Source organism: Erinaceus europaeus, chromosome 9, assembly GCF_950295315.1.
Source record: "Erinaceus europaeus chromosome 9, mEriEur2.1, whole genome shotgun sequence".
NCBI classification, from domain to species: Eukaryota; Metazoa; Chordata; class Mammalia; order Eulipotyphla; family Erinaceidae; genus Erinaceus; species Erinaceus europaeus.
In genome coordinates this window covers 2,443,517-2,468,546 of record NC_080170.1, presented here as the reverse complement: position 1 = coordinate 2,468,546, position 25,030 = coordinate 2,443,517, and positions in this window count along the sequence as shown.

Below are 25,030 nucleotides of genomic sequence, written 5' to 3'. Positions count from 1 at the left end.
TTTTTAACTAAATGACTATAATATCAAGGGTGTGGGGTGAACAGAAACATATATCATACAGGCATTTTTTTTTTTAAAAAGAAACTGGCACAAACATGGAGAAACATGTAAGTAACAAGAACCAGTGTACTTCTAATGGAAGGCCTGAGGGGGCCATATCTGCCTCTGTGGGCTAAACTTTATCAGCTTAAAAAAACATTTCTTGCCTCTGGGGGGCTACTTGCCTCGTCGGGCATTTGCATGGGGGCGGGGAATGGCCTAGAGTCCCAAAGGCAGCTGGCTGCAATTTACTTACTATGAAACAAAACTTGTTATTAGCATATTTCTAATAGAGAAGGAATTTGAGACTTTTACATAGCAACAACGTCTTTTAACCTTTTGTTACACCCATTCAAGATGGAGACACACCCTAGGTGTGGGCCGGAGAGGAAACCTCAGGCATGAGAATAATTAGCATAGCCATTGTGCCATCTACCATTTCTAATAGAGAAGGTAGTGGAGAGTTTTACATATCAGCAAGTCTATTTAACCTTTTGTTTAGACCAACTTAGTTAAAATATATTGATTGTTAACTAATTTTTACCTCAGACTTTAAATGTAAGTTAATTTTATCTTTATGAGAATTACGTTGAAAACCTTTTTCATTTAACTTTGACTAGTAAGAATTTAGCCTTAATGTTACACCCATTCATTATGGAGTCACGTTGTACTCAGGAAAGGAAACCTCAGGCATGAGAATAATTAGCATAGCCATTGTGTGATCTATCATTTCTAATAGGGAAGGTCAGGTCCACGTGGGCGCCATTTGTTGTTAAAATTCCGGACAGCTCCAGCCGGCAGGGCTAGCTTCACGGGCGGGTAACAGAGATGCGGAGACAACGGCTGGGCAGGGAAGCTGTATTTCTTTATTCAGGAACAACGATTCATAAACTAAGACAAACTGATCACCAGCTTGGTCAGGGGGAAGTGACCCCCTCAGGTGTGTGTGTGTGTGTGTGTGTGTGTGTGTGTGTGTGTGTGTGTGTCAGTTGGAGAGTTCGAGAGTAAGAGAGAGTGCTTGTGCCACCGCAAAGAGACAGCCGAGTTCTGTTTGGTGATCAGTTTCTTTAGTGAAGTCTACCTGGGTCATTCTAAAGGATAGACCATATGTTAGGCCACAAAGACAGTACCACCAAATTCAAGAGCATTGAAATTATCCCAAGCATCTTCTAAGACCACAGTGGAATTAAACTAACACTTAACAATCAACAAAAGATTAGTAATAGTCCCAAAATGTGGAAGCTCAACAACTACTGGTGTTGGATAGTATGCCAGCTCCCCCTGGCTTCTGCTTAACCATATGCCTATAGAGGGATAGATTTAATCCCATTCAAACCTTTGGTCTATTTACATAAATCACTTTTACATTTACATAAAGCACTCCCTCCAGGACATTGGTGGTTCAGTGATAGGATTCTTGCCTGTTCCACCCCCTCCTTGTCACACTCTGATTTTCACCAGTCACTTTTCTCTCCACCCTCTCTATGTCACATCCTGTTTCCACCCTACTTGGCAAGTATATATAAAGACAGCATTCTGAGTTTCACAGTACTTGAGTTTAGCTTAGCTCATCTTAGACTGTGCTGTTACCCGCCCGTGAAGCCAGCCCGGCGAAAACAACCTAGCCCGGTGAAAACAACATACTGGGACAAAGAGGAAACAAAGGAAGAAATCAAAATGTTTTGAGAGTTCAATGAAAATGAAGACACAAGCTAAAAAATATTTGGGACACAGCTAAAGGAGTCCTAAGAGGGAAGTTCATAGCTATACAAGCACACATTAGGAAACAAGAAAAAGCACAAATAAATAGACTGACTGCACATCTTAAAGACCTAGAAGAAGAAAAACTAAGGAAGCCTAGAGCAACTAGAAGGACGGAAATCACTAAAGTTAGGGCAGAAATAAATAACACTGAGAATAAGAAAACCATACAAAAGATCAACGAAAGTAATTGTTGGTTCTTTGAAAGTGAAAAAAAATCGACAAACCTTTAGCCAGACTCACAAAACAAAAAAAGGGAGAAGACCCAAATAAATCGGATAGTAAATGAAAGAGGAGATATCACAACAGACACCACAGAAATTCAGCATATCATGAGAGACTTCTATGAACAACTATATGCCACCAAGTTAAAGAACCTGGAAGAAATGGAGGATTTCCTAGATATCTAAAAACTTCCAAAATTAAGTAAAGGGGAACTAGATAACCTGAACAGGCCCATAACAGCTAATGAAATTGAAACAGCTGTCAAAAACCTTCCCATGAATAAAATTCCTGGACCATATGGTTTTAAATGAATTCTACAAAACCTTCAAAGAAGAACTAATACCTCTACTTTTAAAAATCTTCCAGAAGATTGAAGACAGTGGAATACTCCCTTCCAGCTTCTATGAAGCCAACATCACTTTGGTACCAAAAGCATACAGGGACACAACCAAAAAAAGAAACTACTAACCAGTATCTCTGATAAACATAGATGCTAAAATATTGAACAAAATTCTAGCCGACCGGATACAGCAGTATATTTAAAAGATTGTTCATTATGACCAAGTGGGGTTTATCCCAGGCATGCAAGGTTGGTTTAATATATGTAAGTTAATCAATGTGATCTACCACATCTATAAAAGCAAGACCAAAAACCATATGGTCATATCAATAGATGCAGAGAAAGCCTTTGACAAAATACAACCTCCCTTTATGATCAAAACACTACAAAAATGGGAATAGATGGAAAATTCCTGAAGATAGTAGGATATATATATATCTATCTAATATATATCCTACAGCCAACATCATACTCAATGGTGAAAGACTGGAAGCATTTCCCCTCAGATCAGGTACTAGACAGGGCTGCCCACTACCACCATTACTATTCAAAGTAGTGTTGGAAGTTCTTGCCATAGAAATCAGGTAGGGGCAAGGAATTAAAGGGATACAGATTGGAAGAGAAGTCAAACTCTCCCTACTTACAGATGACATGATAGTATATTTAGAAAAACTTAAGAAATCCAGCAAGAAACTTTTGGAAATCATCAGGCAATACATTAAGGCATCAGACTACAAAATTAACATTCAAAAGTCAGAAGCAATCCTCTATGCAAACACTAAGTTGGAAGAAATGAAATCCAGAAATCAGTTCCTTTCACTATAGCAACAAAAATAATAAAATATCCAGGAATAAACCTAACCAAAGAAGTGAAAGACTTGTATACTGAAATTTATGAGTCACTACTCATGGAAATTGAAAAAGACACAAAGAAGTTGAAAGATATTCCATGTTCATGGGTTGGAAGAATTAACACCAACAAAATAAATATACTACCCAGAGTCAACTATAAATTTAATGCTATCCTCGTCAAGATCCCAATCACATTTTTAGGAGAATAGAACAAATGCTACAAATGTTTATCTGGAACCAGAAAAGACCTAGAATTGCCAAAACAATCTTGAGAAGAAAGAACAGAACCAGAGGCATCACACTCCCAGATCTCAAATTGTATTATAGGGCCATTGTCATCAAAACTGCTTGGTACTGGAACATGGATAGACACACTGACCAGTGGAATAGAATTGAGAACCCAGAAGTGAGTCCCCACACCTACAGACATCTAATGTTTGACAAAGGGGCCCAGACTATTACATGGGAAGAGTATCAACTATTAAATGGCATATTGCAGCAAAGTAAAAGACTCTGGGGTAGGTGGAGGGGTGAGTATAGGTTTAAGAAGGATGACAGAGGACCTAGTGGGGGTTGTACTGTTATTTGAAAAACTGGGAAATGGTATGCAGATACAAACTATTGTATTTACTGTTGAATGTAAAACATTAATTCCCCAATAAAGAAATTTAAAAAATATTCTTTAGATCATGTCTGATATATATACACATATATATAACTTAATATTTTAAATTAATAAATTTTTTCTGTGTTCACAGGCCAACTATCCATGAAAAGCAATACTACAAGGATTTCTCCCAGACCAGTAATAGAAAAATTCCAGAATGCAAAAATGTGAGTTTAACCTAGAAGTATTTAATTATTTAAATAGCTACATTTTACTTCCAAAATGTTTTAATTAAAAAAAATTTAATATGTATCACCTTTTGTTGCCCTTGTTGTTTTTTTTTTTCATTGTTGTACTTACTGTTGTTGTTATTGATGTCCTTGTTGTTGGATAGGACAGAGAGAAATGGAGAGAGGAGGGGAAGACAGAGAGTGGGAGAGAAGGACAGACACCTGCAGACCTGCTTCACCGCCTGTGAAGTGACATTCCTGCAGGTGGGGAGCCAGGGGCTCGGACTGGGATGTCCTTGAGCTTTGTGCCACCTGTGCTTAACCCACTGCACTACCGCCCAACTCCCCCAAATATGTTTTTCATAGCCATTGATTTTTGTCAAAAACAACTCACTATTTAGTGCTCAACGACTGAAAACAAAATTATGTTATACTATGAAACATTAATTCTGACAACACATGTGCCCTCTTGACCTCCACCATTACTGTTACTGTTGTTAATTATTCACTGGCATGCCTTATTCTACTTAGTAGGCAATGCCTTACGGACTTCTGAGAAAGAGAGCTTTTTTCTTTTAATGAAATCTGCATTCAATGTGTAGCATACCTGCTCCTTTTTTCTCTATGAAAAACTTGCTCAGGAAACAGTTATTCTATTTTGTGCTCGTTATTTATTTCTGATTAAGGAGCTGCAATGTCCCTACCTGTCATTAGAAAGAAAAAGAGAGTAGAGAACCAAGTTTCTGCTTTGGCTGGGTGGCAGCTTTAATAAAGTGAATACAGATGCAAACAGGTTAGCATTAAAAAATATGAATCTCCTTGGGAACAGAAAGGGCTGTTTTCTGCCTGCCCTGTGCAGCAAGCCTCTGACACAAGTTATCTTCAGGTAACACTTATAAATAAATGAGCTACTCAAAATGAAAATCACAAGCTCCCTCCAAGAATAGCAAAATCTGAAGAAGAAATATGACCCAAAAATCACTATACAATGATGCAAAAGGAAACCTCTCCCCAAGATAAAAGGAAAAAATCAAATCCTTAGGAGCAGCAGAAAAAGATTCCTAAAGCCAACGCTTCATTTTCCCCCCTTGAGTGTCATTGGCGGAAAATTGTGCCTTTTATTAAATTAATATAGACATCCACCATGTTGCTACCCCATCTTTCACACCTACCGCCTGCAGAGGAGTAAGCACAGAAAGACAAAAGGTTCTGAATCACAGTGTTCTCTTCTCCATCCAGGGGTGAACTCAATCATCTATGGAATTAGAATGAAGATCTGGTCCGCATTTTGTGAAATCAGGAACTTGCAATACAGCCTTACCTCGCTGGTTCATATTTACTATGTCAGAGTGAGAGATGGAGACAGACAGAAAGAGAGAGCTCACACGGAGCTTCTGTGGGTGAAATGACATCCCCCATGTCGTGCTGGGGCTCAGCTCTGAGTATCTAGCTTGACAAGGCAGGAAATCTACCCAGTGAGCCATCTCTCCACCCTCAGATTGGCCTCCTAGCTTCTGGAACATACATCAATCTCTGTGGCTGATAATGACCACTCCCCCTTTATTATTATTATTTTTTGTATTTATTTCTTTATTGAATAAAGACAACCAGAAATCAAGAGGAAAGGGAAGGGATAGAAAGGAAGAGAAATAGAGAGATGCCTGCAACACTGCTTCCAGACTCCCAAAGCTTTCCCCCTGCAGGTGGCGATGGGGTGCTTGAACCCGGCTCCTTGCACACTGTAACATGTGCGCTCAAGCAGGTGCGCCACCTCCCTTTACTTTTAAAGGCGTGGTCCTGCCTGTGTCTGCAAACCCTCCTGCCTGGCTCACAGAGAGCTTCCTGGGTGAGTTGGTCTTCACGCCTCACTCACGTCCCCAGGTAAGGATGCGTCTTAAGACCTAAGCCAAACCGCTCACTTTTGGGTCCTTGCAACCCTCTGCCTTCCTGAGGGAAACACCTCATACTCCCAAGACCCTCTACCTCAGAGCAGCTAGGGGGATGCGGGAGTCTTACACATGTTAATGGAAAAACAGTAAGATATACCATGAAAGAAAAGCACTTCCAACTGCCAACAAACTGAATGGAAGATATTTTCTCAAATAGATTGATTTTCTGTACGTTTCTTTTTTAAATTTTTTTGTTTTACTTATTTATTATTATTGTATAGAGACAGAGAGAAATTGAGAGGGGAGGGGAGGTAGAAAGAGAGACAGAGAGATGCCTGCAGCCCTGCTTTACCACTTGTGAAGCTTCCCCCTGCAGGTGGGGATCTGGGGCTCGAACCTGGGGCCCTGAGCACTGTAATGTGTGTGCTTAACCAGGTGCACCACTGCCTGGCCCCCAAGTATGTTTATTAATTCCACATAGTTTAGAGATCGTTTGTTATGGTTTTGAGGTGGGGTATTACACTTAACTATGGTTTAAAACCTTTTTGTAGCGATATGCAGAGGATCACATAAATTCACAGGCTAGCAATTGCATCGTTTGGACTAAAATGTATTATTTTTCCTCTCGTTGATAATACGTGGGAAAAAATGAAATTTGCTATTTTCCCCGGATTGAATTTAAAATGGTTTATACAAAATGGTTTCACACGCCTGTGGACATACAGCCCCAATGCGCATAGATCATCACGTTCATCATAATTAACCTGTGGCGAAGAAATAAAGTAGACAAGCAGTTGTCGTCCTGAGGACATTAAGGGAAACATCCTCTATTGTATTTCTCAGAGAATATTAGATTGAAATTAAAAATTCTTTCCAGTGACAGATTGTTAAAAGAATAAGAAATGGCCAAAACAATCCCTTTCACACAAAGATTTAACAAAAAATAGGAAGGTTGATTTTAACTAAGCAATTCCCTAGGGATATTGCAGGAGCTGGGCCTCAGTCTATTTCTTACTGACAGGTGGTGGTGTGAATTCAATGTGATATTATGCATTCAAATTGGATTTCACCCACTTGTCTTCCAAAGTATGGCATTAAACTTAGCCCTGAAGACGACAGTCTAAAGATCATGATGAGTAGAGGTGCCCTTTCCCATTCATACCATGCTTTCTCTGGAGGGGAGAGGAAGAGTTGCAGATGGGATTCATAATTTTGTTTTAATCTTTGCTGTCTGAAAAACCCATCCCAAGAATTGACTATCCTGAATATTAATAACATGCTGACTATCCTCTGAGTTAATAACAGACAAAAGAACACTTGTCTTCTCTAGATATGGTCCCAAGCCCAAAAAGAAGCCACATTCAGGATCCTGTCAACTTAACCGTCAATCACCCTTTACATCAACATGAGGATATCAGTGAGTTTTCTAGAGCCTCACACAAAATGATTTTTAAAGTGAGGGCAGGAGTGAGGCATTGTTTAAGTAGGACAATTCCCCAAAAAGACAGAAAGAGAGAGAGATTGAGAGAGAGAGAGAGGAGAGTAAGAGAGAGAGAGAGGAGAGTAAGAGAGAGAGATTGAGAGAGAGAGAGAGATTGAGAGAGAGAGAGAGATTGAGAGAGAGAGAGAGAGCAGAGTAAGAGAGAGAGAGAGAGAGACAGAGGAGAGTAAGAGAGAAAGGAGAGAAGGGGGAGGGGAGGGGAGGGGAGAGGAAGGGAGAAGAGAGGAGAAAGAGTTGGCCTCTGATGAGAGTTGGCCTCTGATGTTGGCCATGGGTGGCTTCCACCATCTGGGTCAGTGTTCCTCATTCTGGGGTGCACTGCAGAAACTGGCTGCAGACGCCGTGAGCCATGGGTCCCTGAGCTTGGGAGTGTGAATGCCAAATCTTCCGTCACCAGTGATGCAGAAGCACACTGTCCCAGGACCTTATGCAGCCTTGCTCAACACGTGCGCGGCTGTGGGCTTGTAGTAGCAAGGCCACTGGAACAACAGAACGGGGCCTTGTGGGAAACAATTTCTGGGCCCCACTACTTCAGCCTGTCTTTTTTTTTTTAACACCATCCATAAAGGGAGTCAGAGATATCAGGAAGTGCAAGAATTTCCCTATTGATAAAGAATGGGAAAGCTGTGGGGTCGGGCGGTGGCACAGTGGGTTAAGCGCATGTGGCGCAAAGCTCAAGGACCAGCATAAGGATCCCGGTTCGAGCCCCCGGTTCCCCACCTGCAGGGGAGTCGCTTCACAGGCGGTGAAGCAGGTCTGCAGGTGTCTGTCTTTCTCTCCCCTTCTCTGTCTTCCCCTCCTCTCTCCATTTATCCTTGTCCTATCCAACAATGAACAACATCAACAATGGTAATAATAAGCACAACGAGGCTACAACAACAAGGGCAACAAAAGGGGAAAAAAATGGCCTCCAGGTGCGGTGGATTCATGGTGCAGGCACCGAGCCCAGCAATAACCCTGGAGGGAAAAAAAAATGGGAAAGCTATCAGGCAAGGGGATGGGATATAGAGATCTGGTGGTGGGAATTGTGTGGAGTTGTGCCCCTCCTATCTTACGGTTCTGTTAATGTCTCCCTTTTTAAATAAATAAATAAAATTTAAAAGAAAAAAGGATTTCCCTATCAAGCTTTGAGAATCAGCCCCTGGCCACTCACACATCCTGGGGCAATCAGAGGACCTCAGCTGGTCAGGTTCAAATAGGGCAAGCCACAGGAGGAACCAATCTGGTTGTTTTGCTCAGCAAATGAATGTATTGTTTGAGAGCTAGAGAGATTGCTATGGACTGGCGTAGGTGGTAGCATTTTTTTTTTTCCTCCAGGGTTATTGCCGGGGCTCAGTGGCTGCACCACAAATCCACTGCTCCTGGAGACCATTATTTTTTTCCCCTTTTGTTCCCCTTGTCGTTTTATCATTGTGGTTATTATTGTTTTTGTTGTTGCTGTCGTTGGATAGGGCAGAGAGTAATCGAGAGAGGAGGGGAAGACAGAGAGGGGGAGAGAAAGACAGACACCTGCAGACCTGTTTCACCGCCTGTGAAGCAACTCTCCTGCAGGCGGGGAGCAGAGGGCTCGAACCGGGATCCTTAGGCCGGTCCTTGCGCTTTGCACCAACAGCTCTTAACCAGCTGTGCTACCGCCCAACTCCCGGAGGTGGCATTTTTAATGCCGTAAGCTAATCAAATATTGGAGATGCATCAGGCTAATCATTAAGGGTAACAAGGAAGATGGTTTTGTTAAGAATTATTGCTAGTGATGATAAGTAAATATTGAAGAAAAACAATTACCACAGAACAATGGCTAGCTAGACACACATGGAGCACAGAACAAGTAGCTTCAAGAAAAGAAATGTCCATTTCCTTTTAAGTTACATCCAAACAAGGACTTAAAATTTAAACAGTAAGAAACAGTGACTGGAATAACATCTGGTAGAATTTCTATCTCAACAGAGTATTTTAAAAATATAACTGCATGTAATTATTCATGACATTTGGGATTATTGAACACAAATAGAAGAAAGAGAATGAAATGTTAAGCCTTCCTGGGGATGGGGGAAATATTGTATGTCTTTATTATAGCACTTAATTTAATTAATGTATTCTCAATGCCATATGGTAAGATTATTTTAAAAGCTAGCAAAAGAGATCAATCTGACATATAACAAATAATACATCCGAAAGAGTGTCAGACAGAAACACTGGTATTAAATAGTCATCATGACTAGAATAATGCAAAAAAAAAAAAAAAAAAACCTCATCAATAAAAAGAAGAGACCATCTCTCACTCATTTTAGAGCACAGTTTGGGATGGTGAGGGAGACGCGTCTTCAGTGCTCAGTTGTCACATTAGATGTAACATCGTCACGTGTGGATTTAACTGAGATCTGGCTCCCTTGATGCTTTCCAGGTGAAACGCACTGAAAGGTGCTGAGTGACAACACATTTCTCACCCAACAGGCCAAGTCTCAGCATGGATAGCTGCTCTTTTCTTTTCTTTTTTTTTTTTTTAATATTTATTTTATTTATTTATTCCCTTTTGTTACCCTTGTTGTTTTATTGTTGTAGTTATTATTGTTGTTGTCATTGTTGTTGGATAGGACAGAGAGAAATGGAGAGGGAGGGGAAGACAGAGAGGAGGAGAGAAAGATAGGCACCTGCAGACCTGCTTCACCGCCTGGGAAGCGACTCCCCTGCAGGTGGGGAGCCGGGGGGTTCGAACCGGGATCCTTATGCCGGTCCTTGTGCTTTGCGCCACCTGCGCTTAACCCGCTGCGCTACCGCCCGACTCCCAGAGCTGCTCTTTTCTAGCTGTGAAGCCTGGCTGTGGACTTGTCCTTCTCTAGATGGAAGAGTCCAGATTTAAGAACCCACTGCTTTGCTCAGGGAGGTGGGTGACCACACACGGGACACAGGACTTAAGAGCATGAGGATCTTAATGCGGTCTCTGGAAATACATATGTTAGTGATGCTTGGTTCTTCCTTTCATTAACTAAAAGGACAAATCTTTTCAAAAGTAATTTACATATAGCACGGAAGTGGTAGACCTGTTTCATAAGTGTATGAATACATGGATATATAAACTTAGTCACGAATATGTTTAGGGATATGGTATATATATAAAATGTTTATATGGTTTAAGAGGCTACATGTCGCTTCATTGTTCCTTTTTTGGATATAAGCAGAAAGGTAGACAAGAATGAAGGAGGGAACTGGTTGAGTATGCACAGTACAGTGCCCAAGGATCGAGGTTCAAGTCCCTGGTCTCCACCTACACGGGGAAAATTTCCCAAGTGGTGAAGCAGGTCTGCAGGTGTCTCTCTGTCTCACTCCCTCTCTATCTCCCCCTTTCCTCTAGATTTCTGGCTGTCTCTATCTAATAAATAAAGAGAATAAAAGTTAAAAAAAAGAAGAAAAACTTGAAGAAAACCAAGCAGCCAGCTCCCTTTAGTGTGTGGGTGCTGGGCTGGGGTCTATCCAAGTGAGCTGTCTGGCTGCCCTGCACATGCAGTCTCTATGGGAGCGCTCTCAGACCTTTTCTCTTCTATCCATGGGATAAACACTTCTCCAAACCTTGCCATTTTACATTGGAATATGGGGTGAATACTAGTTATTTGACAAGCTTGCTGTGAGGATTATGTGGAATTATTTTTGTGAAAGTCCCTACCACATCTCTGAAATATATTAGAGTGTTCTCATTTTTTAAGTTACAGCTTGCTAGGAAATTCTAGTCATCTTCAGAAGCCAAAGAACAGAAATAATATAAACCACAGGTTCTTTTGAACTTGTTCTCAGGCCGAATAAAACCTGACTTGAGAACTAAGAAGCCTCACTCTCAACTCTAGGTGCTGACATCTGAGATTAGACTGTGAATTTAACACATCTATTTGGGACTTCAAGTAATTTCTCTATAACCTTGGTGTGAAAAAAAAAAGAAAAATAGAAAGAAAAAAACACCATGATTCCTGGCCAGTGTCTTCTCAGTGTAGAGTGGAGTGGGCATGCTCTTTCCAAGTCTGGTGGGCATTCTCAGGTCTCGCCTGTCCCCTCCCACATCCCAAAGAGGCACAGGAAAGGCGTGGGCGTCCTGGTTCTGTCTCATTGTCTCAATCAGACGGAGTCTGTTTACATGCCCTGGGCTGGAAAGGCTTCCTGCTCAGTGTGGAACACCATCTTCACCTTGAGCTGTTTAGAGGGGTGCTGACAACCTGAGGCCCAGAATTGGAATAAGAAGCCTTTTGGAAAACAAATGAATAGAAATGGTCAGGTCATGTTAGAAGTGTCGGGGCCCAGTGCTGGCGGATCTGGTTCAGCACACGTGACAGTGCACAAGGAAACAGGTTCAAGCCCCCGCCCCTACCTGCAGGGGGAGAGCTGCAGATGGTGAAGCAGGGCTGCAGGTATCTCTCTCCCTATCTACTCACCCCCCCTCCCAACTTCTGGATATCTTTATCAATCAATCAATAAAAACAATAATAACATTTGACGTGCCTTCGATCTTTATTTTAAAAACTTGGTTGTGGAGGTGGGATAGATAGCATAATAGGCGTGCAAAGAGATTTCAAAGTCCCAGGTTCCATTCCCTGCCCTAAGCTCTTGGAAAAAACAAACAAACAAAAAACCCTTGGTTGTATTTTTATGGCCAGGAATATTCAGTAGGAATGTATTTTTTTATTTTTTATATTTATTTATTCCCTTTTGTTGTCCTTGTTTTATTGTTATAGTTATTACTAATGTCATTGTTGTTGGACAGGTCAGAGAGAAATGGAGAGAGGAGGGGAAGACAGAGAGGGGGAGAGAAAGACAGACACCCGCAGACCTGCTTCACCACCTGTGAAGCGACTCCCCTGCAGGTGGGAAGCTGGGGGCTCGAACCGGGATCCTTACACCTGTCCTTGTGCTTTTGCACCACCTGTGCTTAACCCGCTGCGCTACCACCCAACTCCCGGAATGTAGGTTTTAACTCATTTCTAGCATGTAGTCAAAGTAATTTTCTTTTGCACCACTTTGCTCTAATTTCCTTTTCCCAGAACTTACATGGACACTGGGAACTTTCTGGATAGCATTTCCCTACTCCGGTGGACCTCATTATGACATGACTGGGGATGTGAGGGTCCACAGTTAGCAGCCTGGATGATTTATTTACACGTTGTCCATTCTCAATAATGCCATTCTCCAATAATGTTTTGGAACAACACTGAAACATATCAGTCAGTAGAGGGCCAAATAAAGGACTTGTGTTTCCAAGAGTTTGCTGGGAGGGCCTGAATACCAGGCACTGAAAAGACACTGGTTTCCAACATGACTTGTTTGTGTTTATAACAAAAGAGGAGAATGCATATCTCCTTGTTCATTCTCAACCTAAAGATAATATAGCACAAGACAAGAGCATCCAGAAAATGGCCTGCATTCTGATTAAGAATAAGATGTTACCTCACACAATTCACAGTAAGGGATCTTCATTAAGCAATCAGTTCAATTAAGTAGAGTATAAAATAAGATATAAATTCACATCTATGTAATAGAGAAAATCTGGAAAGGAATTCCACTTGGGCTGAAAAACCTTTTAAATGTTCTTTTTACTAGGAAATACAACAGGTCTGCTGAAATATTTCAAATTCAATTTGGTACTCTAAATTGATTAAGCTCAGGCCCATATCCTGACATTCACTCATCCCCCCACCCCGTGCTTTATAACACAGAGATGCATGTATCAATTTGCACAGAAAGAGTAAATGTAAGTTATTCTTGCTGTTTACTCCTATGTTAGATTAACTTTGTTTATCAACCCATATATTGAAACGTAATCATCCCATTGTCAGGAGCCTAAAGCTAATGTTAATTACAGTTTGAAACTTTGATTATTAATGCATCTCTACTTACTGAAGTGTGAAATAAGCAATAGTCATTGGAATTCACCAATTAAATCAGTTTCTGAGACAAGAATTCATAAGCAGTGTTTGCTCCTGATGAGAGAGTGTTGTAGGATACTTGCTGGAAGAGTGGTCCAGAGGCAGGAACACAAATGTTTCAGAAAACTGGCTGAGACAACCCCTGTGAGAAGCACAGCAGACCTCTACACTTCATGTGTCATTCAGAAAAATGAAATAAGGCACACGTTTTTTTTGTTTGTTTGTTTGTTTGTTTGTTTTATGTCTCCATGAAGAAAAAAGGCATGATTCAATCATGCATGGGTGTTCCTCAGTATTCTAGAATACCACTGACATTTTTTTTAAAAGAGAGATCATATTTTCTTTGTCTCTAATACAGTTTCTTTTTTCTTTTTACCAGAACGATCTAAGCTCTGACCTATGGTGGTGCCACAGATTGAGCCTGGGACATCAGAGCCTCAAGCCTGAAAGACCTTTGCGTAACCATCATACTGTCTCCCCGGCCCTGACTGGGTGATTTATAAACAGAAGACATTCATCCCTCATGGTTCTGGGATCTGAGAAGTCCAAGGCTAAGTGGACCTTAGGTCTCAAGTCTAGAGAGACTCTGTTTCAGGGAAGGTCTTGGTCCAAAACAGGTGTAGAGAGATTCAAGATGATTTTGTCACACTTTTTTACTACCCTGAATGAGTTACTAGTGTATCACTTAAAGAAAATTTAAATGATAGCATACTTTCCAAATCAACCATATATTCTGATATAGGTACTGGTATAAAAATACATAGAACTGTATACATCTAGAATGTGAAATATGTTAAATTATATACAAATACTTATGAGATATTCACATATCTGGAGAACATAGATGGTGGAAAGGAGCACACATTATAAGTTTTACATGGTAGTGGAGAGGAGAATGGATTACTTGGTTATCTATAGAATTCTTCTCAGAAACATCACTGTCACTGCTGGGCAGCATTGGATCGACCTTCTCGTGGTGCATCCCGTGAGTACCCATTTATTGGGGAAACTGACGATCCTTCCTAGCCGACTGAATCCACATGGATCCCAGTCACTTTCAAAGCCAGCAACAAGCAGCTCCTGACAACTTTCAACCTGACGCTGTTGACTGGCTATGGAAGAAGGGCAAACGCTAGAAGAAGAACTGTCACTGCTTATGATAGGCTTTTAATTAGATTTTTTATTGTAATATATGGCCTCTGGGTATAGTCAGAGAGAGAGAGACTTTTCAATGAGAATGGAACTCAGAAATTAATAAATCACATTCTGTTAAAAAATACCTGTGATAACTATTATTGATGGGCAGTAGGTGGCAAGTGATAGGGTCAAAAATGACCAAGATGCCATTTCAGTGAGATAGAGCCCCACAGCCTTCTACTGTGGGCAAGACCCCCATCACATCCCATCCTGTAGGGCTTTCCAGCCCTGTCTTATTCAGTGACCTGGGAAGCTCAGGGTGGGTGGACATCAGTTCACAAGGCACACATTATTTCTGAGTTTCATTCTAAGCTTCATCTTCTCATTTGACATGAAGGTATTTGTAATGTCCTAGAAAGGGAGAGTGATAAAGAGAGCCCAGTCACTGTTCTACATACTTGCATGTTACTGGGAAACAGGATTGAAGTGCTAATACGTATTCTGCCATGAAAACAAAAACAAAAACAAAAAAAAACCCTGGAAACAGCCATAAGATTTGACAGCATGTTACCGATGTGTCCAGGAAGGGAGATTTTCTCGCAATGGAAACTAGAAGTGCTGGTTGCTCAAGATGAGGTTGCCAGGGGACGAGGGAATATGAACTACTGAACACCAAGCCTTGTTTTTGTGGCTGACACAATATATCAAAGCATTTAATATGCAAGGCTACAGAATACTGTAAATATACTCAAATAAATTGACTTCCATCCTTTAAAGGGACAAGTCGTATAGTATGTGAACTATATTTCAATAAACCTGACTAAAGAGAGATTTAAGATATGCTCTATCTTAAATACTGTAATATGAAAAAGAGTATGGATTAAATCAAGCAAAGACATTGAATGAAATTACAGTGTGGATCCCATATGAATTGGATTTCAAATCCATTGCATTTTAAGTCATGTTAGAAACCTCACACCCTACCAAAATATGAAAGTGATGACAATAAAAAATAATTATGAATTTATCCAGGGAAATGATCCAGGGAAAATATCCAGGGAAATTCCTTTCCAAATTCACTAAAGACATGTATGTATTGTAAGGTCTCAATAAAAGAATGAACATAAAATTTAGAAATGCTCTAACTACTACCTAGTGTGGGAACACTGAGGCAGAGAAGGAGTAGTAAGAACTGATAATGAGGCAGTTCTAACTCTTTTGGTCAAACTAAGTTTAAATTATCAATGACTGCAGTTCCATCTGCTTTAAGGGATTAGCATGACTGAGTTCAGTACAGCACACACTAAGAGTGCAGGGCAGCTTCTATTTGATGTTAATAAAAACTGACACTGGCTTGGAGAAGGGGCAAAAGTTCTGACTTAGAATTGTGGCCTAGTAAGGGTTTAAGTTTCTGTAGAACCAGAGGGCTGGAGTTTAGTCCAAAGCCCTTAGGCTGAAAGCAGATGTATCACCTTCTGCAGAGAGAGGGACTTCAGAGTCGCCTAGTAAATGGGCATCCAGACAAGGCGAAAGTTTTACTCTGGCAGAATAAAAGTTAACAACAGCTGCTACTTTTTATTTCTCAAAGTAATAATAATAATAACAACAACAAGGGATTTTCATTACTGGTGAAACAGTGAAATTTCTTCTTGTGTCCAGTAGATAAATGATCTGAATTTCATGCCATTTTTCTGCCATTGTGGACATGTTTTCTGTAAAATAGATTTTATTTCCTTTTAGACTTAGTCAGATGTGACCTAAAACATACTTTTCCTTGATGAGAACATGCTATTATCCCAAATAACTTCCCTTAAAGGGTGACCACAGATAGGGATCCTCTCTATATCCCTGTGAAGTGTCCAATTCAACAAGTACAGGAAAACACTTCTGACAGGTAAATATATAAATATTTGATGGGGAAATTGAGATAAATGAACTCCCACTTTAAAGCTGAACTTCTGCAGGTAGGAAAGTAAAGAAGAAACACTTGTGATATAACTGGTTTATTGAATAAATCAACCCCAAGTTTCCTGTTCTCTACATGTGTTCACAGTGTATAAGCCCAAGGGATCTGGGTTTTCTCTCTCCTATGGCAGAAGAATTACAACACATAATGTCAGCCTGTTTGAGAGAGCAGGGACCATTCCACTGGAGATAGATGTCAATGGGTAGTTGCTTGACATCTGGTCATCACATCATGAAAATGGCCTCTGAGCATCGTGCCCTAATAAATACCACTTGCTGGAAACTCCCACTTGGGAAAAGCAACAGAATATCAACTGTCCAAGGATGTCTGAATGACAGTAGCCTCTAGGAAATACCTTCAAGAATACTGATGTCTCTGTTGGAAAGTAGAATGCTGATTGACTAACTTCAAAGGCATCCCCAGCAGAATTTGAACATTTACTGACCATTGATAATCCATTTTTTAAGAGAAGTTTCATCTATAAAATGTTGATACATTTTTAACCAGCAGGCATGGGTCTAGGGTAAAAACAATGGTTCTTCATGCAAAAGCCACAAATCTTGCCAATAAAGAACTGAAAAGAAATCAAGAAAGGCATCTTCTTTAGTGCTCCTTGAAAACATAATAAATTGCTGAGACTTATAATACCATGCCATACTTGGAAAAGCTGAGGAATTTTAGGAGAAATCTCATAAAAAATACACATCCAACAAATGTTCATAGTTTGTGAAGGGAGACGTGGGAATGTTATGCCCTAAAATATTCAATAGCTTAGAAGAGATGTAAAGTTTTACTGTGAATAGTACAGTGTGAAATGTGAGTGAGAATGAAGGCAGACAAGCAGTAAGAAAAGATGACCAAGGATGGTAAAGAAAGCTCAGCACATTAGACAGTATTAAGTTATGACCTATCATTTTTAAGTAACAGTGTCCTATAACTTTAGTAGAAGAACTGAATAGCTAATATCAGCGAGATACAATTTACTATGAAACTTTACATTTCTGAAATGAAAAATTGTAATGATACTAAGTAATACTCCAGAATTTGCATTTAAATACACTTAAGCTGCAATTTAAAACACAGAATGGTTAAATTTGAATTTCAGATAAATAGAAATGTTTTCCTAATACTGATGTGTCCAAAATTGTCACATTGGCATTAACTGTCTTCGATGCTTATTTAATGTTTCTATGAAATCCAAATTCATTACATCAACATCTACTCTATAAAACAATGCTAACATGTTGGGTTTTACTTTATTTTCATAGATAGTGCCAGGTTTCAGAAAAATGGTGTCTGTTTGTCCTCCGGAGTTCAACGATCAATTCAACTCCTATCATGAAAGCTTTGGGTTTTAGTTAGAAAGGACAGACGGGAGTGGGAGTGGGAGTGGTTGAAAGGACTAGTTTCTTAGAAAGGTATGGATGTATTCAGTACCCATGTCTCTTTGTACTTGCAATCTGAGCAATGAAATCTTGGGAATATGCAGGGTCACATAATATCCCACGTGCCACAAGTGTAACATAAGACACCACATGCAAGTAAATCAAGCAATTCCTTAAGTCATGGGGACCTGGGAAAGGGGTGGAGAGAAGGAGGAGAAGCAAGCTCTGAGGCAACAAGGAACAGGTGTGAAGCTCTTTCTCTACCCCTTACTTTCCTCCTCTGTAAATATAGGAAAGGTGTCAGCTTCTAGGTTGATTCAAAATTAAATAGACACTTGAATGGGTTGAAACAGTAGCAGTGTCTGGCACAAGAGAGCTCACAGTCGTTAGCTCATTCTCATTTGCTGACTTTACAATGCAGTTTGAATCTGGTCTATAAGTAGCAATGACTGAAACTAAAACTTTCAGCCTGACAAAGGAACTCTAGTATATGAAACCAAGAAAGAATCAGTTAAGATCTAGCCTCTACAATGCCAGCTTCTTAAATATCTTTCTCATAGTGAACTGAACTGAACATCGTCTACAGTGTAGAGGATTACTGATTATTTCTATGTGATGTTAAACTTGTACATGAATAAAAACACCACTAGTACAAATGGACTAAAAAAAAAAAATGGCCATGGAACTCTATCTGATTATCAGAAAGGCATCTTTGTAATGTAGACTAAGCTACCACTTGACAATTCATAATTTGTTACAATCTAACACTTATTCTCTGCATCTCAAAAACTGTGTGTACTTCCCACAATGCTGATGCCCTAGACACAGACTCAATTTAAATATCTCACAAGAATATATGCTTAACAGTGAAAATCTTTGCCTCCTTTTGGAACTACTCAAAATCAGATGGAGACTTGCTAATGCTTCTCTTAATTATTTTTTTTTGCAATCCTTTATATAAAACACTCTTGAAAACAATAGTTTAAATGCACCCAATATTTCTCAGAACTCTAAATTTGGTGAATTACATTTACTAAATAAGTCTGAGAGTAGACTTAAAGTTTTTCAGAATCCCTCACTAATGAGAGCAACAGCTAGATTAAAAACACTCTAGCCTTCCAGCAATGCAATAGCTCCTTACAAAGTGACTGATAAGTCTTTAAAAAGAAGGCATTTAAGGAATGTTCAGTGTTTAAGAAATTGTTGATGAAAATCCCTGTTTGTGTATTTATCTTTCCCTTTCCTTGAACTGGAAGCATCTATATAATTTATATGCTTTTCTCCTACCTTGATAACAGCTACTAAATGTTAAGTGGGACCTTGGCATATATTAAGCACTTGGATCCTATTCAGACAGCTTCCTCACTCTTCCTGAGCATCTTTGTGAACCAGGCAAACAGGATACATCACAGATAAATCCAATCAATCAACTTTAATCATAATAGAGGAATTAGGCTGCTTTTCAGGCATGATGAAACAGAAGAAAAAAATTCAGCCACAAAACATTCCAGGAGGGTTATTGTTTTGTTTCTGTCTGCTCTCTATTTCTGAAATCTGAATTTTTTTCCTGGGAATCTACAAGAAAGCCTGCACCAGTGAAATCCAGGGCATACTACATGAAGTTTATGTCATTTTAAACACAATCAAGATCACTGATAAGAAATAAAAGACAGAAAGCCAAAACCTCTGTTGAGAGAGAGAGGGACAGAGAAAGAAAGAGAGAGACAGAAAGATAAAGAGAGAGAGGAACAGAGAAAGAAAGAGAGAGACAGAAAGAGAGACAGAGATAGACAGAGAGATAGAGAGAGAGACAGAGAGAAAGCCCCAAAAGGATTGATTCTTTCCATCTTGTGTTGCTTTGGGTTATATCAGTTGATGTTCCCACTGTAGTCATTGTAGACTCTGTGCTTTCCCCTCCTGTGAGAGGGGCTACTCAGCTTCCCATAGGCTTGCTGCAGGGCCTGACTGATGGCCAGGTGTGCCTACAGATGTGCACATCTGCCCATAACACAGAGAGGTTGGCTATTGAGTTGTGGAAGATATGTTCACTCTGCAATTTGCTCCTGATTGGGGGCATTACATCTTCCCTTCTACACAGAAATACTCCATGATTTTTCTGCACGGACACACACAGAGAAGAGGCAGTCCAAGCAACTTTCCTCATGAGTGTTATGTTCCCTAAATACAGCACTTTAAAGAATTACTATTGGACTCAAGGAGGGGGAAATTAAAACATTCCCTTTTATTTATTTCTTTTTTTATGATAGGAACATCCCAAGAGAAAGAATAATTATAAAATAACATTTTAAGAAATAAATCCAAAGTGTTGCAAATGTATCTTTTATTGACATAATAAAATCTACTTAATAAGCATGGGGAATTTTTCAATTTAAGAAACTTAAGAGCAAACTGAGCACTGCTCCCATTATAATGTAGCAAAATGGGATAAGCCAGTTATAGCTTGCAGATTATAGTAAGTAAAGCTGTTCCCCCCTCTGATTATAGAATCTTTGCAGGCTAAATTAATTGACATAACAATAAGATAGTTAGAATCATTCAAACACACCTTTCATTTTGCAGGAAATATGAAAGCCAGGGTACCAGCTGATGTGTTAATAGTGAAGAATTTCAGGCTCTGATCAGTTTAGAAAAATGCAAATTGTTTTTCTAACACCAAAAAATTCAATCAAGAACAAGGACACTCAGAATCAACAATGGTAGAAAGAAATCAATTTTTCCAATAATATTTTAAGTAAGAAATAATATTTTAATTTTTTTTAATTTTCCTACTCAGATGCAAAAGTTGCTCCTTCCTGACTTGAGCTGCTGTCTATTTTGCATATCTCAGCCTGTCCTCTGGGTTGCACTGGATCGACCTTCTCGTGGTGCACCCCCTGAGTACCCATTCATTGGGGAAACTGACGATCCTTCCTAGCCGACTGAATCCACATGGATCCCAGTCACTTTCAAAGCAAGCAACAAGCAGCTCCTGACAGCTTTCAACCTGATGCTGTTGACTGGCTATGGAAGAAGGGCAAACGCTAGAAGAAGAAGCCTGTCCTCGGATTACAGGTGCATTTTCCAGTCTTTATGTCCCTTCCCCTAGGCATGGACAGTCCACTGTGTGTCATTAGCAGGAGTGGAGGGATCCTCCCAGGACAAGGCCTCTCCCTCTTGGCACTGGTGACTTTTGTGGGTGGATGATTGCAGGATTCTGGGGTGGGGAGTGGAGTTGTTTGGTATACTGGAGAACAGATGGCAGTTTAACCGCTGTCTCCCAGTTCAATACCTATTTAAACTCCCCTCATGCTCCCATTAAGACAACCAAAAAAAAAAAAAAAAAAAAAACAGAGATGCCACCATACTCTAGCTCTTTCAAATCCACTTGGAAAGGCCACTTAGAGAGACATGGTTTGGCAGATGAATTTATTCAGGACCAAGGACAGGCCCAGCCTTTCCAGGAAAGCCCTGCTTCTTAGTTTACCACACACACAAAGCTTTGCTCTAATGGGGTGCAGATGAATTTGAAGGAAGACTATCTTAGAATGTAACCAGAGTTAAGAAAATTAAAAAAAAAAAAAAAAAAAAGCACGGGGAGTGGTGGAGAGAGGTCTGTCTTTATGGCATTTGCAGAATAGGTAAGGAGAAAAAAAGATTTTTAGCTAGAACTGGCCCTAAGGTGTTTTTGTTGTTGTTTGTTTTTATTTTTGTCTTTTGTTTTTGCAGTGAACTAAAGATATTTTTTATTCCCCTTCCTTCCTTTCTTTATTCTTCCTTCTCCTTTCTATAAGTTTCATTTTTACTGATGCCTCAATCATGTTTGAAGTATTTTCTGTCACTGTTAAGATTCATAGGCCTACCTGTGAAGATAAATTATCTTATTCAAAGTCTGTCAATTTCCAACAAGAAGTGCACTGTTCACTCCGAATGCATCCAATGGGCAGTTCTGTGTCTACACTCGGCACAGAAAGCGGCCTTCCTTTGTTTATATCTCATAAACGAAGACAGATGAAGACTTCTCCGTTTTTCCTTGACACTCTTGTCAAAGCATATTTATCCCCAATGAATAATCTACTTTAGGTGTGCTGGAGACACGAATGCACAGCAAATAATATGAACCTGCAAATGACCTAGGCACACTTTCTTTTTTAAATTTTTTATTGGGGGATTAATGGTTTTAGTTGACAGTAAAATACATTCTTCTCGCATGCTAAATCTGGCAGTCTCAAGACAGCACCCCCCAAAATCTGAAACGATCTTTTGAAAAGATAAGGAAGTAGGACTTTCTTACAATTAATGAGTCAAAAATCACAGTAGTTATAGGGTAGTGTGACCCTTTCCTTAATACATCCAGCACTACACATGTATACGGAAGGGACGGAGGAGGTATGGGACTCAGAGTAAACATCACCAGAGTTCTGAATCTTCAGTCTCCCCACTGCAATCCAACACAGTTCCCCTAAGGCTGTAGACATGGGCCAACCATCTTCTCTACAACTATCTGTCCACATTTAGATATTGTTGACCCTTCTTTCCTGATCCAGTCCTCTCTTCCCCTCCAAGCCACTCATGACAACATAACTACCGCCATCTGTCCCTCTCCTTGTCCTTCTCTCTCTCTGGGCGCTGATGGAGCTGGAGTTGAGAGCCTTCTCATCTTCATGCTAGCATTTCTCCCCCGCTGGGAGTCTGGATCAAGGTTGTTTTAGGGGTGCAGAAGGTAGGAGTTCTGGCTTCTGTAATTGCTTCTCTGATGAGCATGGGTGTTGACAATTTGTTGGTCTGCTTCTAAATTCTGCTTCTAAAACCCCTTCTGTTTCATTGGTTTAACCCCCCTGCTTAACACTGTCTTCTATTTACATAACCACTGTTAACTAAGCACTACCCTGCCTCCAGGGCATTGGTTTAATCCTCACTGTTTTGCACATTTTTCCCTTCTCCCCAACCATATCCTACGCACATCCTCTTCCCACCTGACTCTTCCGCCTCAGGATATATAAAGACAGGATTGTGATTCAGATAGCTTAGATTGCGCTGCTTTCCACATGAATAAAGACTGAACTGTGTACCACTCAACCATGAGTCCCTGGTCGCCTCTCTCTCCCGCCCATGAAGCTAACCCGGCATATTGGCTTCCTGAACTGGGACCGGCATATGGAGCCCAACATGGTCGTCTCTCTACTGCCCATGAAGCTAGCCCAGCCCGGCAACAGTTCACTCTATAACCCTAGGCTGAATAAACAACGTTAACACTTCCCAAATATACCTTAATTCTTCAATAGTAAGTGCACTGAAAATAGACAAAATTCAAAAGGAAAAGGAACAGAGCAAAAACAGGTATGGGAATTCAAAAGAATGTTCTTAAGTGGTGTATTTATTCCTAATTCCAGTTTCATTATTTTTCTCTCTTCATAGCCTATAAAATCATTGAGAGGGTAGTTTTTTTTTCCCCCATCACCATTGTTGTTTTTCTTTCTCTTTTTTTTTCCCCCCTAAAAATCTGTTTGGTATTTTACTGCTCTCTGGAAGGCTACCACAATGTGATGGTCTTCCTATTTTGTAAAGCTGAAAATCCATATGCTATTTTCTTCTTTTGAAAAAGGAACAGTTTCTGTGTTTGTGTTTCTATAAGAAATGCTTATTTTCATGTGTTCCCTTGCTTGCTTGCATTATACAGCTCAGCCATCAAGCCCAGCCCCGAGACCCCCCAAAGTTACAGTAATGTGGTTACCTCTGGATTTGTGAAGAATCACTGCCTTGGCAGTAAAATGCTGGCTAGTAGGTTTGAAGGCTATTTTAATCATGGGAGCCTCTGCGTTTATATAAATATGCACGACCTTTTCACTTTCTCTCGCAGTATACTGCTAAAAGAAGTCTTCAAGGGCATATTACCCTTCCAGTATCATGAGGGAGAGAATAGCAGGAGAGTTTTCTAAGCTCATCTGAAGTCTGAGGAGGCCACTGTGCCCATTTTTAAAACCTGATCAAAATTCAGGCTGCTGTTGGTTAGTAAATTATGTGTCTCTGAAGCATAAATGTGCTGGCTTCAGAAAGTTACAAATTAGTGTATTTCCATATGACTGGGGAAAATGTAATTTTAACCAATTTTGTTTGGGGTAAAAAATATTGTTTGCTTTATTCCATAACACAAGGGAGCCGTCAACCCACATGGTCATCCAATTTCTGTGGCAGAGAGCTTCCTCGCATCTCAAATGGTTGGCAATAAAGCTTATACTTTTCACATTAATGCTGCTGATAGCCTATAAAAATTATTACTTCACACACTCTGTTTTGCAAAAGAAAGTGTGGCAAGTCTGAAAGGAGAATTTGGGGCCTCCTTGGGTAGATATTCTATTTCTCACTCCATTATCTTTCATTCAAAAGTGTGAAACAGTATTTGAGATTGTCCTGAAACGTATTATTTTGAGTCCTTTTCAGATATGGTGATTTCATTGCATTCTATGGGGGGGGCAAGGAGGAGGCAGATAACACTGGATTCTCTTTCTGTCAAGTTCACGGTTTAGTTTATGCTTTGCAGCCATTGCTGTTTTAAAAGGGCAATTTGAGTACTAAAACATAAAACGTACATGGATGATGGTAAGAAAAAAAAAAAAATCAATTGTATATGGCCAGGTGCGAAAAGATAAATGAGACTTCCCCAAGAGAAAGGGAAAGAGAACAGGGCATGGGATGAAGAGATAAAAGGCAAATGAGATTAGAATAGAAGGGTGTGGATACAGATAATAGGCTTGTAAATATAGACATGTTTCAGAGGCCACATGAATCCTGTGAAAATAGCTAGTAAGGAGAAGCTGGAAGGCCTTGTTCTAATGTATTTTACACAATCAGGTTCTTTATCTCTCCAGAAGGAAAAATCAGTGGAAATATTCCCACTTTGACAGACAAGTGGTAGGGGATGGCCTTTCAGATTACGTGATAGGTCACTCTCATGCTGGAAAGCTGTGTCTAGAAGGGTGACTCTTCCATTCCGTATGCACAGAGATAGGAATCACCTGGGGTTTCTACAGCAAGGACATCCTGAAGCTGTCAGTCTGTCGGGGCAGCTACACCACACGGGTGCTGGAGGGAACTCAGTCTCTAGTGCCCCGTGGGACAAATCCAAGGGCAATTCCATGGATACTGGCATGGTACCATGGTCTCTCTTCTTCTTCTTCTTCTTTATCTTTCTAAATAT